The sequence below is a fragment of the Gekko japonicus genome, unplaced genomic scaffold (assembly GCF_001447785.1).
Source record: "Gekko japonicus isolate JY-2015 unplaced genomic scaffold, Gekko_japonicus_V1.1 scaffold3071, whole genome shotgun sequence".
In the NCBI taxonomy this organism is placed as follows: Eukaryota; Metazoa; Chordata; class Lepidosauria; order Squamata; family Gekkonidae; genus Gekko; species Gekko japonicus.
Window position 1 is genome coordinate 124,477 of NW_015162566.1, and position 13,929 is coordinate 138,405.

Consider the following 13,929-nt stretch of genomic DNA (forward strand, 5'->3'; position numbering starts at 1 on the left):
CTCTTGTTCAGGATGGCTTTTTTTTTAAAAAAAAGCAATCCAATCGCACTCAATCGGCACAATAGAAAATTACGATCCTCCTCCTCCTCCTCCTGATGATGAAGTCAGATCACAGAGAATTCTATAGGGCTACAACCCCAAGGGTCCCGGTCCTTCTAATCAATCTCACCCTTTGATTGGAAGGAATTTTATGCTAGAGACAGCAAGAACATTTCTTCTTGGTTAATAACTTCTAGGGAGAGGCCGGCTGAGGATAGAAGGCAACATGGTGTAGCCCAATCTTGTTGGATCTTGGAAGGGCCATTACTTGGATGGGAGACCACGGAGGGAGTCTGTGCAGAGGAAGGCAATGGGAAACCACCCCTGCTTCTCACTTTGCCTTGAAAGCTCATTGTTGGGGACACTGTGAATTGGACGCGATGAGGGCACTTGCCAATGGAACGGGGTGGGAACAGACTGAGAAAAATATTCACAGCTACTTGCAGAGATAGAAGAAGACCAGTACCAGCCACTGACTATTAAGAGGCAGTGTTGTGTGTAGTGGTTAGTGTATTGGACTCAGACGGAGGAGACAAAATCCATATTTAGCTGTAAAGCTAGGTGATCTTGGGACAGCTAGTCTGTCAGCCTACCTTACCTCACAGGGTTGTTGTGAGCAATGTTCCCTCTAAGCTGTGGAGTCTTGTGAGCAAAAATTCTACCTTGTGAGCTGTTGGCATTCAAGTTGTGAGCAAGCCACTTGGCTACTGCATACCTTAGTTTGCTCTGGAGCCATCCTTCCTGAGCTAAGACAAAAATGTGTGAGCTGGAGGCTAAAAAACTGTGAGTTAGCTCAGCTTAGAGGGAACACTGGTTGTGAGGATAAAACAGTATTGGGAGAACCATGTTTTGAGCCCTGTGAAGGAAGGATGGGATAAAAATGGGATGGACGGGTAGGATACTATTGGGTATGGGCACAGAGTGGCATATCCCTGCGTTGAAAACCTTTGTACTGGAAAAGAGAGCAAAAATCAATCCAAATTAATTCCAAATATCGATGACCATGGCATTAGGGATCTTCCTCTTTGGTGCAACTCAACCCATGTAAGAATTTATAAGGCCAAGTGTTGCTTCCCAGCAACCAGCAGGCTTTTCCGGCTAATGTTCTGGGGTCATCTGAAAGCTACATGACCATAGGTGGCAGCTGCCCAGTGAGCTCCTCCCCTTCAAAAGAGGAGAAAGCGGACTCCATCCCAGAGGCCCTTTCCGCACTCTCCTTTCAATCCAGGCTCACCGCAGTGTCCTTCAAGCAATTCTGCACTAAAACTGAATTCAACCTTTAAAAAAATCCGTTCCCCTCCCCCCAGTTCTGCACTGAAACCGAATTCAACCTTCTTTTTATTCTGGGTCCTCCCCCACCCCCACCCCCGTTCTGCACTATCTTACCTCCCTTCAGTGGCCGGCCCAGTTCCAGCCTACTGTTGTCCCGGGTTTTTTGGACGCTGTCACGGATGTTTTCCCACAGGGACGGCTCTCCCCGCGCCTGCACCTGTACTCCTCCGCCGCTTCTCCTAGTTTCTGCACATGTTTTTGCAGTCCCAGGAGCAAAAATGCAGTTTTCCCCCTCTTGTGGTGCAGCATGGGAATTCCTGGAAACAGGGAGGTCTGACGCTGTGGAGCAAGAGGGGACAAGCTGCGTGTTCGCTCCTGGGACTGTAAAAACATTTGCAGAAATGAGGGAAAGCGGCGGAGGAACACAGCTGCAGGTGCAGGGAGAGCTGTCCCTGTGAAAAACGTCCCGGACTTAAATTGCCTCGACTTGAGCACTGAGAAAATCCAGAGTGGTAGGAAAATGCAGAAAGGGGGGGGAAATCCCCATCACCATTCCTAGAAAACTGAGGCAGGGGTCATTTCCTGCAGGAGCGCACAGGAGCAGAGCTCCGGCAGTAAAGAGCCCAGGGGGTGGGCACATGCAACAAGCCCCACCCCCTGCTCCCAGCAGCCCTCAGTCAGAGCAAGAAGCAGCCAGGTATGTTGCAGAGCCTGCCCCCCCGGCCCAAAACACTCCAGTGGCACCTTTAAGACCAGGTTTTATTCAGGTACAAGCTCTCCCTCCTCTGCGAGGACAGATCCGCACGTCCCCCCCCCCCAATAGCTAGCAATCTAAAACAGTCCAGTGGAGCCTGAGCAGTGGGTGTTGCCTTCTGACACACTTTCAGAGATGTCAGGGGGTGTGGCATATGCTAATAAGTTATGCTAATGAGTTATGCTAATGAGCTCCTGCACCTCTTTTTCTACGAAATGACCCCTGCTGAGAGGGCTCCATTTTCACACTGGGCAGATGCGTGTGAGGAGAGCTTGTCATCAGTCCTGACACTGGGACTTGTAGGCTGGGAATACCCTCTCAGACTCTCCAGGGGTCCCTGGATCCCAGATAAAAGCACATGTTCTGCATACATGTAATGTATTCAATAAGCTGCCATTGAACGCATAATGTGTGATGTAAACATCTAATTGAAATGTCATGTTAAGCTTCGTCCTGGGCTAGGATCCAAATCCATCCAATCGCATTGATTGCCCAGGAAGAACCAACCAATCACTTGTCAGCAAGCTCCCTGAGCGGGAACGTCCGTGATTGGTCCTTATGCATACAACCTTATTGGTTGGTAATTGTACAGTAGGCGTGGCTACATTAGCCTGGAGACTTTAAAAGCAGGACAGCTGCAATGTAAAAGCTGTTCTGGCTATCAGATGTTGATCCGTGTTGGAGTTGTGTTCGGGTTGTGGAATAAAGCTGAATCTTTGCTGAATCACTCTCCGACTACTTTGTTAAGCGAGCGACTTAACAATACAGCTGCTGGCATCTCTGCTGAAAGGATCCCAGGCAATGCTCCCTCTAAGCTGTGGAGTCTTGTGAGCAAAAATTCTACTTTGTGAGCTCCTGGCATTAAAGTTGTGAGCGAGCGATTTGGCTACTGCATAAATTGGTTTGCTCTGGAGCCCTCCTTCTTGAGGTCCCTCTCCGACCACGTGCGAGACAAACTCTCCACGCGGTCATGCGAAGCGTCCGAGCTTCGCTCTCAGAGACAATGGCCCAAGCGGATCGTAGCCCGCGCCAATCCGAGGGCTAGGCTCCCGGCCGAGAGCCTATGGAACTCTTGGCCACTGTAAATAGCCTATCACTAATGTGTGTGTGTTGGGGGGGGATTGTTGCACATATAAACTGGCCTGCGAGCTGGGGTAATTTGTCTTGTTCGTACCTGTAATAAAGTATGAGAGCTGAAATCACTAGTAAGTCTCAGTACTTTTCACTGAGCTAAGGCAAAAATCTGTGAGCTGGAGGTTAAGAAACTGTGAGCTAGCCCACACTAACTCAGCTTAGAGAGAACACTGACCACAGGCAGGCTGAGAAAATGCTCTGTCTGGAGCACTGAAAAACCATTGCAAGTGTACAGTCCTGGACCTAAGTCATGATTTAGTATAAGGTGTCTCCTCATATATGATGGAAACAGTCTGGAAGACTGAGACCCAGTGGCACAATCTTGCTAAAGGGGAAGAGCAGCAGCTGGAAAAACCTGGGCATAGAAACTGGCCTAGAAACTGCTGATCAGATATAGACACGGTTCTCAACAAGGAATATATTGGCTAGAGAGCCTCTCAAAAATGGCTCAGAGGGGCCTGGGCTCATTTAGATACGGAAGAATAATCTCTCTGGCAACGAGACTTAATATTCCATACTAACGTTTCACTGCACAAGGCAATTCTGGGCGCGTGCAGTCTTGGTAGTTATTGAAAGAACTAAATGCTCATAACTCTCTGTTGTGCTGTTCCTTCTCCTCTTCCTTCAAGATCTGTTGCAGTTGCTCCTTCCTTCTCCAGTTGTTGAAATTGCACACTCTAGTGGTTCCCAGATCACTTCATTAGGTGTCCGGTGTTGCAGAAGGAAAACATGTACAAATTCCTTGTTTTTCAGTGTTACACTGAGCGTAGAATCTCTGAACTGTTTGCAAGAGCATGGAAATGGACGCTGGGTAGGAAAAGTTTGCGAAATGGGAGTTCTGACCCTGATGCGTCTTAACCGCAGCGAGCACGGGTCCCTCTATTGAACAGCTTTAGCCACCTGTTCAAGAAGCAGAGTGCCTGGATCCTGTCTCCCCGCAAACCCCCCCCCCCGAAGATCAGAGCTGACATCATAAGTCATCTGATCAGAGGAACATTTGTGGGGTGATGTGCATGAAAGGAGTACAGGCCTCTGAAGGAGGAAAAAAGGACACCGCAAAAACAAATTCAAAGCTCATCAACCAAAATACACCAGGGCCAAAATCCAACATGCACATTAGCCAATTTATTTTAATGGTTTTAGGTCAGGGGCGTCAAACTCATTTGTTATGAGGGCCGGATCTGACATAAATGAGACCTTGTTGGGCCGGGCCATGCGTGTCATGAAATGTAATGCCAGGTAGCAGAGATATAAACTTTATAAAGGACACAAAGGGTTTTTTTTTACTTAAAATAAAAACATGCTTAAAAAATTAGCGCTCTTGCAATATTTTGCTTATCTAACAGTGTCTGATAACTGACACCTCTTGCTCTGAATTATTGCATCAAAATGTCTGTGCTGTTGCAATATTGAGTATGCTTTTCAGATGTGTATCTGTAAGCTGCAAACCTATGATGCAGCAGCAGCAGAACTGGAAGAAGAAGCAGAAGACAGCCAGTTGCACTGCGGGCCTGATAGAAGCCCTCCGGGGGCCTGATCTGGCCCCCGGGCCGCATGTTTGACACCCCTGTTTCAGGTAAACTTACATCTCTGTATGTGGCCCTGGTGTATTTTGATTAACAAGCATTAAAATACTTTCATGCTATTCCTTATTTCTTAGAGGATTTATAGAAGGTGTGGAAGTAATGCAAGGGTTGGCATGACAGTATCAGGAACTGAGCAGACTCAGAAAAACTCTGTCAGCTTGGCCTTTAAATTTATTTTCATATAGTTCAAGTTTTCCCTATTTAGAAATCCGTTCTGGTGCTCCCTTAGCCTGCCAGTGAGCATAGTCTGCACACGTTCTCTCTCTCCCTTTTTATTTGATACAGCCAGCTTGAGGATTATGTCCTGTCCTGTCCTGTCCGGCGTGTTTCATGTTGTTCCGTCCAAAGTTATGCCTTAAAGGTGTGGCAAGATGTGAAAGTTACAAGATCTGTTCTTTCTCGTCTTATTAAAATGTCAGCCTGGCTGTTGATGTTATGGTAGTGTCCTTTCCAAGGCCCCAGAGACATTTTACGGGAGTTCCTGTCCAGAGCTTAAACCTTTTCTGACAGTCCCAATTGCTCAAATCGTAGATTTAAACCCAAGTTTCCCAGCAGATTGTGACAAACGGATGGGGCCGGGGCCATTAAAGTGTCAACAGAGTACACTTTTAAGGTTCCATTTACACTCCCCGCACAATAAATTCACTCTTCTGCTTAGCAGAAGGTTCAGATTCTAAATCCTGCCTTACAGGATCAGTATAACAGCCCTGGTGTCTGTCCAGCAGTTGGCTTTTCCACATTCTCATTTTATTTGCAGGTAAGTTCCTGTTTCTGTGTGTTTGGGGGAGTTGTGTTCTGCACATGTTTTGCTCCCTCTAGTGGTAGATTCGATATCACACAGGTTTATTTCCGGCATTTATCCCTGCAGATTTAAACTGCGGGGTTTTATGCCAGATATAAATTTATGTGATATCAAATCGACCAGTAGAGGGAGCAAACATGTGCAGGGCAGACACCCCCTCCCCCCCCAAAAAAAAGAAACAGGAACTTACCTGCAAATAAAATGAGAATGCGGAAAAGCCCAGTGTCTGAGTCCCAGTTTTTCAGACTTCCACGTCTTTCTGAAGATCAGGGGCATAACTCAAGAGGGGACCTCTTGAGCTGGATTGTGCCCGTGACCTTTAGAAAGATCACTGTTGACTTGGCACGCATAGATAGGCCTGCATGTTGGGAGAAAGCAGAGCAAAGTCATGTTTGCACCATGCTAGAGGCAGTATTGGGAGGCATGTTACTTTCACATACTGTCCTGCCACATATTTTGTTAGTCTTTAGAGCCAGTTTGGTGTAGTGGTTAAGAGCACGGACTCTAATCTGGGAGAATCAGGTTTGATTCCCCACTCCTCCACATGCAGCTGCTGGGTGACCTTGGGTCAGTCACAAGTTCTCTCAAGAGCAGTCCTCAAAAGAGCTCTCTCAGCCCCACCTACCTCACAGGAGGGGAAGGGAAAGGAGATTGTAAGCTGCTCTGAGACTCCTTCTGGTAGTGAAGGGTGGGGTATAAATCCAATCTCCTCCTCCTCGACTCTTGCTCTTTTCTACTGCCATTTCTTCGTAAACTATAAATTAGTTCAGAGAAACGAGACTGGAAGAGGGGTGATCTTGGTGTCAGAAGCGGAAGGAAGATCATCTTTCTCAGCCTTGAGAAACATTAAGCACATATTTTAGAATGTGGAAATAAAAATAGCTAGAGTCAAGTCCAGTAACACCTTGGATAACAATGAGATTTTCGGGGTATAAGGTTTTGAGAGTCAAAGTTCCCTTTGTCAGATATGCTTGAAAGAGCTTTGACTCTTGAGAGCTTATACCCTGGAAATCTTGTTGGTCTCTACGCTGCTATTGGACTTGAATCTCGCTGTGCCACTGCAGAGCAACACGGCTATCCCCTGGAACTGTATTCATGGCAATAAAAAGACATTATAGTTCATATCGATGCCCAGAGCATTATGAATCCCTTGTCCCAAACGTACCATTTCTTGTGTCTTTTCATAGAAAGAGAACAGAGATCACTAAATTTTTCAGCACTTGCGCTTTTAACGTAGTACGGCCCAGATCTGGCTCAGCAATCTAGCCATCCACCAGCAGTTTTCATCTCCCTAGACTCTCTTTGCACAAGACTCCAGTCTGGGCAATTCAGGGTTAGTCTGCACTGATACAGTAAGTCACACAGGAACCTCTGGGGGGAAATCAACTCCCTGTCTGATGAAATTAACATTAGCAGCCTAATTCCATCTCTTTGCAGAATGATTGATGAAATGAAGCGCTCTGGTGTTTTAAAAGGTTGCAGTTGGCCCTCAGCTAATTGTAGCTATGAAAAGCACGAAAGGCCCCAGAGAATGAGGGAGGAGTGTGTGTGGAGGGGTAGGGAATTCCTTTATATATCTACACAGCCACTAGGCCCTTTGGGGGTGAAGATGAAACATATATTAACTTCCTGGCAGCAAATGAAGGACAGCAGCTCATGAAAGGTCTTCGGTGTTTTGAATAGAAGTTGGGTGTGTGTATGTGTGTGTGAGAGAGAGAGATCGAAAGACATTTGTGGTGAGTCCAGCTGGGCTGAGGGGCAAAACAAACCGTTCTTTAGAACTAGACGGGCACTTGTTGAAATCAATAGGCAAGAAATTTAAAAAGAACGAAAGGGATTGCTTTCCCCCCTCGTGTAACAGATAACTCTGGAATATGTCTCGCAAGAGATGTGGTGATGCCTTGTGCTAACAATGTGAAAAAAGTTAGATATGATTTCCTTAGCTGTAGGAAGCAGCCTTCTGTAAAAGGTAAAGGTAAAGGTTCCCTTGCTCGAAAGCCAGTAGAGTCCGACTCTAGGGCTGCGGTGCTCATCTCCGTTTCAAAGCCGAAGAGCCAGCGCTGTCCGAAGACGTTTCCGTGGTCATGTGGCCAGCATGACTAAACACCAAGGCGCACAGAACGCTGTTACCTTCCCACCGAAGTGGTCCCTATTTATCTACTTGCAATTTCTTGCTTTTGAACTGCTAGGTTGGCAGGAGCTGGAACTAGAGACGGGAGCTCACTCCGTCATGCTGCAGCTCGGGTCTCGAACTGCTGAACTACTGACCTTCCACAGCCTGCAGTTCAGCGTCTTAACCACTTGAGCCACCGCAGCTCCTCTACAGCCTCCTGTAGAGTCAGACTATAGGTCTGAAATATACTGAGTTCCGAGGCATAGCATAGTGATCAGCCCATAGTTTATTGGAAGTATCCGGAACTAAAGACCCAAGTAGCAGGATCAGAGCCCTGCTTAAATCCCCAAACACACCACACCCAACACACACACACACACACAACCCGTGATAGGCTATTTACAGTACACTAACACCCATAGGTCCTCTCCCAGATCCGGGGTGGCTGATTGGTTCATTCTAGGATCCAAGCCGGCTATTGTCTCTAGCGCGAAGCTTCGCCCTAGCGCACGACCACATGTGGGTCCAACCGCATGTGCAGTCCGCGGTTCATACATAACAAGGTCCATCTAGTCTGGCATTGTCTAATTTGACTCACAGTGTGTCTCCAAAGGCCGTGCTGGGAAAGAAGGGGGTTAACACCTGGGGTGAGCCTGGGCACAGTCCCCCAGCTGGGCATATCATCGCATGGTGGCTCAAAACCCCAGACCCCATCGGGGAATCCCCCAAGAAGGGAGGTGGACATGCAAGCCTGTCTCTCCCCAAAAGGATCTGCCCAGATGTGCAAAACCACCCATCGGTGACAGCTAAAGTATACATTCACCAATGTCCAGAAAAAACGGAGAGTGAGTGGGGATCCAAGAAAAAAAGCCACGTTGTCAGAGCCACCAGGCCGTACGGTTTAAATAGAGCTGGGTGGGCTCAGCGACACCCCTGAGTAGAGCTTGCTAAAACTTCCCATGCTTCATTGGGCTGGCCCCTAGATGATGTGGGGCCGGCCAGCGTGGTGGCCCGAGGCTCCTGCCTTTGCTGGCCATTGGGCTAAAGGCAGGAAAGCCTCCTTCAGACGCCTCCTAAGCCTGCGCTGCAATCTAGCCCTTTGGGTTAAGTCTCGGCCATGTTTGAGGGTAGATTCAGGACAGACAAAAGCAAATACTTCTTTAGACAATGAGTTATTAAGATGTGGACTTTGCTGCAAGAGGATGTAGTGATGGCCACAGGAAGAAACAGCCTTAAGTCAGTTTGGTGTAGTGGTTAAGTGCGCGGACTCTAATCTGGGAGAACCGGGTTTGAGTCCCCATTCCTCCACTTGCAGCTGCTGGATGACCTTGGGCAAGCCATAGTTCTGACAAGAGCTGTCCTTGAAATGGCCATTCTTAGAAAGAGCTCTCTCGGCCCCACCTACCCCACAGGGTGTCTGTTGTGGGGAGGGGGAGGGAAAGGAGTTTGTAAGCCGCTCTGAGACTCCGAGTGAAGGGTGGGATATAAATCCAATCTCCTCCTCCTCCTCCTCCTCCTCTTCTTCCTCTTCCTCCTCCTCCTCTTCTTCTTCCTCTTCCTCCTCCTCCTCTTCCTCCTCCTCCTCCTCCTCTTCTTCTTCTTCTTCTTCTTCTTCTTCTTCTTCTTCTTCTTCTCCTCCTCCTCCTCCTCCTCCTCTTCTTAAAAGCTGATTAGATAGATTCATAGAGGACAGGTCTATCAGTGGCTGGCTACTAGCCATTGTGATTAAAAGGGACCTCCACCTTCAGAGGCCGTCAGTATCTGGCCTATTCTGCATCTAGCATTTGTTCCACATTTTCTCAACTGGGAGGAAAAAGTACAGCTCAAAACCACATTCAGATACCTCGGGGCAATGCCGTACTGACTGCAAAGTCACCCCTGAACGGCCATAAAATGGCCATAGATCTACACAGAAGGTTCGATAAAATCCGATGATCACAGAGCTTGAAAGTGGCATGGAGTGTGGAAGCTACCGTAAAACCCGATAATCAGAGGAAGTGAAACCAGCATGCAATGCAGTGGGTCATTTCTGTTCCAACGTGGGTTTCGTAAAACAATGGAGGGAAAAGCCAATGCAGAATCAGCCTCTGAATCCCAGTGCCATGAGGCAATATCCGGGGAGGGCCTTGGTCTCTATGCTCTGTGGGCAACTGTGAGAGACAGGATGCTGGACTAGATGGGCCACGGGCTCTTCTTACGTTCTTATGAGACCTTCTGCTCCCTTCTGTTCACTTCATGGGGGAAGACCTTCCACTTTTTAGAAGGGTTATTTATGGCTTCCTTGACTTGGGTGGTTAACCATGCAGGCATTCTTTTAGACTTGGCAGCACTCTCCCTAACTTGGGAAATGCATTTTATCTGGACATCAGTTAGTGTGGTTTTAAATAGCTTCTCGTCACCCTATAGGGATCTGACCCTCTTGTGTTTGCCCCCCAGCTTCTCTTTAACTATTCCTCTCATTGTTGTGAAGTTCCCTCTTTTTAAATCAGATGTTACTGTTTTGGCCTTAACTTTTCTATTGACAAGAATGCTGAACTTAAGAGCACTGTGGTCACTGCTCCCAGCTGGTGCAACAACATCTACATCTCTCACCAGGTCTGAAGCCCTGCTCAGAACCAAGTCAAAACTCCTCTGGTTGGCTCTGTGACCACCTGTTCCATTTATGATGTCTAGGAACCTCCTTTCTACAGGGTGAGCAAGCACATGTTTACCCAGTCATTTTAGCATTGGATTGGTGATTGTTCTTTTCGTGTGTGTGTGTTTCACACGCGCAGGGGTCATTTTGTAGAAAAAGAGGGGCAGGAGCTCATTAGCATCACTCATTAGCATAACTTGTTTGCATATGCCACACCCCCTGACATCACCGGAAGTGTGTCAGAAGGCAACACCCACTGCTCAGGTTTCACTGGACTGTTTTGGATTGCTAGCTTGGGGGGGGATGTGCAGATCTGTCCTCACAGAAGAGGTAGAGCTTGTACCTGAATAAACCATGGCCTTAAAGGTGCCACTGGACTGTTTTGGGTCCCTAGCTGGGGGGAGGGAACACACAAATCTGTGGAGAAAGGAAGGAAGGAGAGAAAGAAAGAAAGAGAAGGAAAGAAGGAGGGGAAGAGGGAAAGAAAGAGAAGGAAAGAAGGAGGGAAGGGGAAAGAAGGAGAGAAGGAAAGAAGGGGGGCTGCTTCTTGCTCCTCGTGGCCTGGGGCTGCTGGGAGCAGGGGGCAGGGCTTGTTGCATGTGCCCACCCCCTGGGCTCTTTACTGCCAGAGCTCTGCTCCTGTGCACTCCTGCAGGAAATGACCCGTAGTCACGCGTATCACTTAATGTTGCATCAGTCCCTTACTGATTGTACATGCAGGGATAACAAATGCACAAAGTGTTTCTCAGGAACAAATGAAATAGGACGGGAAGCAGTGTTCCCTCCGTGCTGAGTTAGTGTGAGCTAGCTCACAGTTTTTTAGCCTTTAGCTCACACATTTTTTGTCTTCGCTCAGGGAGGAGGGCTCCAGAGCAAACTAATTTCATGCAGTAGCCAAATTGCTCGCTCATAGCTTTAATGCCAGTAGCTCACAAAGTAGAATGGTAAGTTGTGCTGTGGAAAGAGGTGGGCATGGGCTTTACAGGTTCCTCTGAAATCTGTTCATTTTCTTTTCCTCCAGCAATTGTGCAAAGGAAACTTTCAAGCGTTTCTCTCTCCCCCCCTGCCACTGGTTTAAGCCTACAAAGAAATGAAAGGTCGGGAAAACTTGAATGAATTTTTGAGCAAGGAATAACCGAAGGCATCTAAGAAATGTGTGGGTGGTTATTCTTCCTAGCATTCTCCATTCTAATTCTCCTTCGTGGTAGGTCCCCTAGTCGCAGCAGTGCATATATAATACATAGCAGATTCCTCGTTACAGCCAGTTAGAATGCTATAAAAGGTGAGAGTTGGAATCAAAAGAGACAAATTTCATGCCGAATTGGTCTAATTAAGGCCAGCAAAGAATAAAGGGTGTGTATATTAAAAGAGCTGATTACAGGGTCTGGTCCATGTTAACAAGCGTGGCCTGGAGTTGTCTTTAGTGGTGTCTTCACAAATTCCCCAAAATTGAGAATGGCAGCAAGAGAAAGCGCACAATGGGTCTGGTCACACGGGCTGGAAAATGCAGGGGGGGGGGAGTGTGGCTGTTTTCCCCGGAGCAAAATAACGTGCGGCTGCGCAATCAGACGTCCGGTTGAGGTCCCGTCGAGGTCCCGTGGTTAGGGGGGAGGTGCATATCACACCACAGGCAAAGAAGCGAGGTGATGCAGCAAACGGGGTTGTGTTTTTTTTAAAAACTGAAGTGTGCGCATGCTCCGTTGGGTGCTTGTGCGCATCCCATGGAGACTTGGGGAAAACCCCCCTTTATGCGAGGGGACATGGGCGAGCGCCGGATGCCACCGGAAACGCGATCAGACGCCCACCCTTGCCCTGCGGTTTCTGGAAACTAGTACCTCGGAGGTACTAGTTTTTTACCCCGCATCTTCGGCGGGAAGCCTCGGGTGAGCCACGGGAGCTCTACGCTTCCCAGATGTGGCGCTGTGATCGCGCCCAGAAAATCCGCCTATCTTCCATCTCTGTAGCGTGGCTAACGCTCCGTGTGACTGCAGCCAATGAACGTTTTAAAGGAGCTTGATTGAAGTCAGTCAATTAATAAGAGCAAAGCTTGAGTCCAGTGGCACCTTTAAAATTAAAAAGAGATGCTTGCATAAAGAAATCTGTATATATCTGTATGTATACCTTTAAAGAAAGCGGTGCTTTCTGCTTCAGCACTGTTCCATTTATGAAATGACTGGAGTGTTATTACATTGGCATAGCAAGCTGTTACCGCACAGACCCCCTGCCCTTAATCTGATTGATGTAATCGCTTATTTTGTGTTTTTGGTAGGGCCAAATGGTTCCCCTCCCACCTCCTTTTCCTGAGTCAAAACAGCCTGGGGTGCTATTTGCCCCGCTGTGAGGCTCCGCATGCAGTCTTTAGCCCTGTGCAGTATTCAGGACTGAGCCCAGACGGTAGGCTGGGAAAGCCTTAAAGTGTTTTCAGGAAGTGGGAAACGAAAGGTTGCACAAGGCTCAGGTGGCGTCACAACTTGTGTGTCTGCTCTGACCAGACACCCAGCATATTCACGCGAGTTATGTGTACATGAGATGTCTATTGGCTATGCCTCTCTGGCGCATGATGCACTTCCGAGTTACCCCTTGGTATTCAAACCCCCAGAAGTTAAACTGCTACACTTTGGAGAGATGTGCTGCAGCACGTCTGTCAGAAAGATCAGCCGGTTTGTCTTGGCCTTGTTTGGGGGGGAAGGAAGCTTTTACGATTCCCCCATCTTTCCAGTTGTTTAACAAATCTCTCCGGAATGGAGAGCGTGTCTGGCATTGTTTTCCCCGATTGCTCAAGAGGAAGGGAAATTGCTGCCATTGCTTCTTAGAAGAGCTATCAGTTGTAATAACCAAACAACAGCTTGACATTTTCTGAGTCTAAAAATACAAAAGTTTCACAACTTGTATCCGCCAAGAAGGAAAGGCAGACAGTTCTAGGTCAGTCTAAGGGGCTTAGAGGATAAAGTACCATCATTCTTTGTTGTGGAAAGGATTAATGTGCGTGGTTAACAATCGTTAGGGGGGCCACACGGGTGGGTTCTTTTGTACATTGCTCCGCATTATCAGGGTGCCATAACTAGGAGATGCATCTTATACATACAGACTGGCACATGTCTGATGCAATAATAAACAGACTCTTTTGCCGCCCATTTAAATCTTTTCTTCTGAAGACATTTTGAGGCCTTCTTGTCAGAGCTCATGTTTATAACTGGGATGTTTTATCATTTAATGCGTTCTGCCCGATAGGCTTTTTTTTGACATCTATGTAAAACCCTTGAATGAGGTAAACCAAAACTATTCATCTGTTTTTCTGCTCTTGGCTGGTGTCTGTGACCGTGGACGACTGAGGGAAAACAAACAGAAACTGCATTCAGGGAAAAAGGTGGAGGTGATGCAGAGCTATTCAGAAGGGCTTTTGCCTGGAACACTCCATGGCTGAGGTTGCTGTGAACCAGGTACAACTTGACAGCACATTCTTCTTCGGTGTCGTGGTTAAGTGCGCAGACTCTAATCTGGGAGAATAGGGTTTGATTCCCCACTCCTCCACTTGCACCTGCTGGATGACCTTGGGCAAGCCATAGTTCTGGCACAGCTGTTCTTGAAAAAGAG

At 47.6% G+C, this 13,929-nt stretch overlaps 1 protein-coding gene across 1 annotated transcript in view; it reads left to right on the forward strand.

Annotated features, from left to right (window-relative positions):
• Window positions 1–13,929, forward strand: part of LOC107106283 (complement C1r subcomponent-like) — a gene marked incomplete at its 3' end in the record, with an annotated part of 66,663 nt that overhangs the window by 2,606 nt on the left and 50,128 nt on the right. The gene's annotated exons all lie outside the window — the stretch shown is intronic.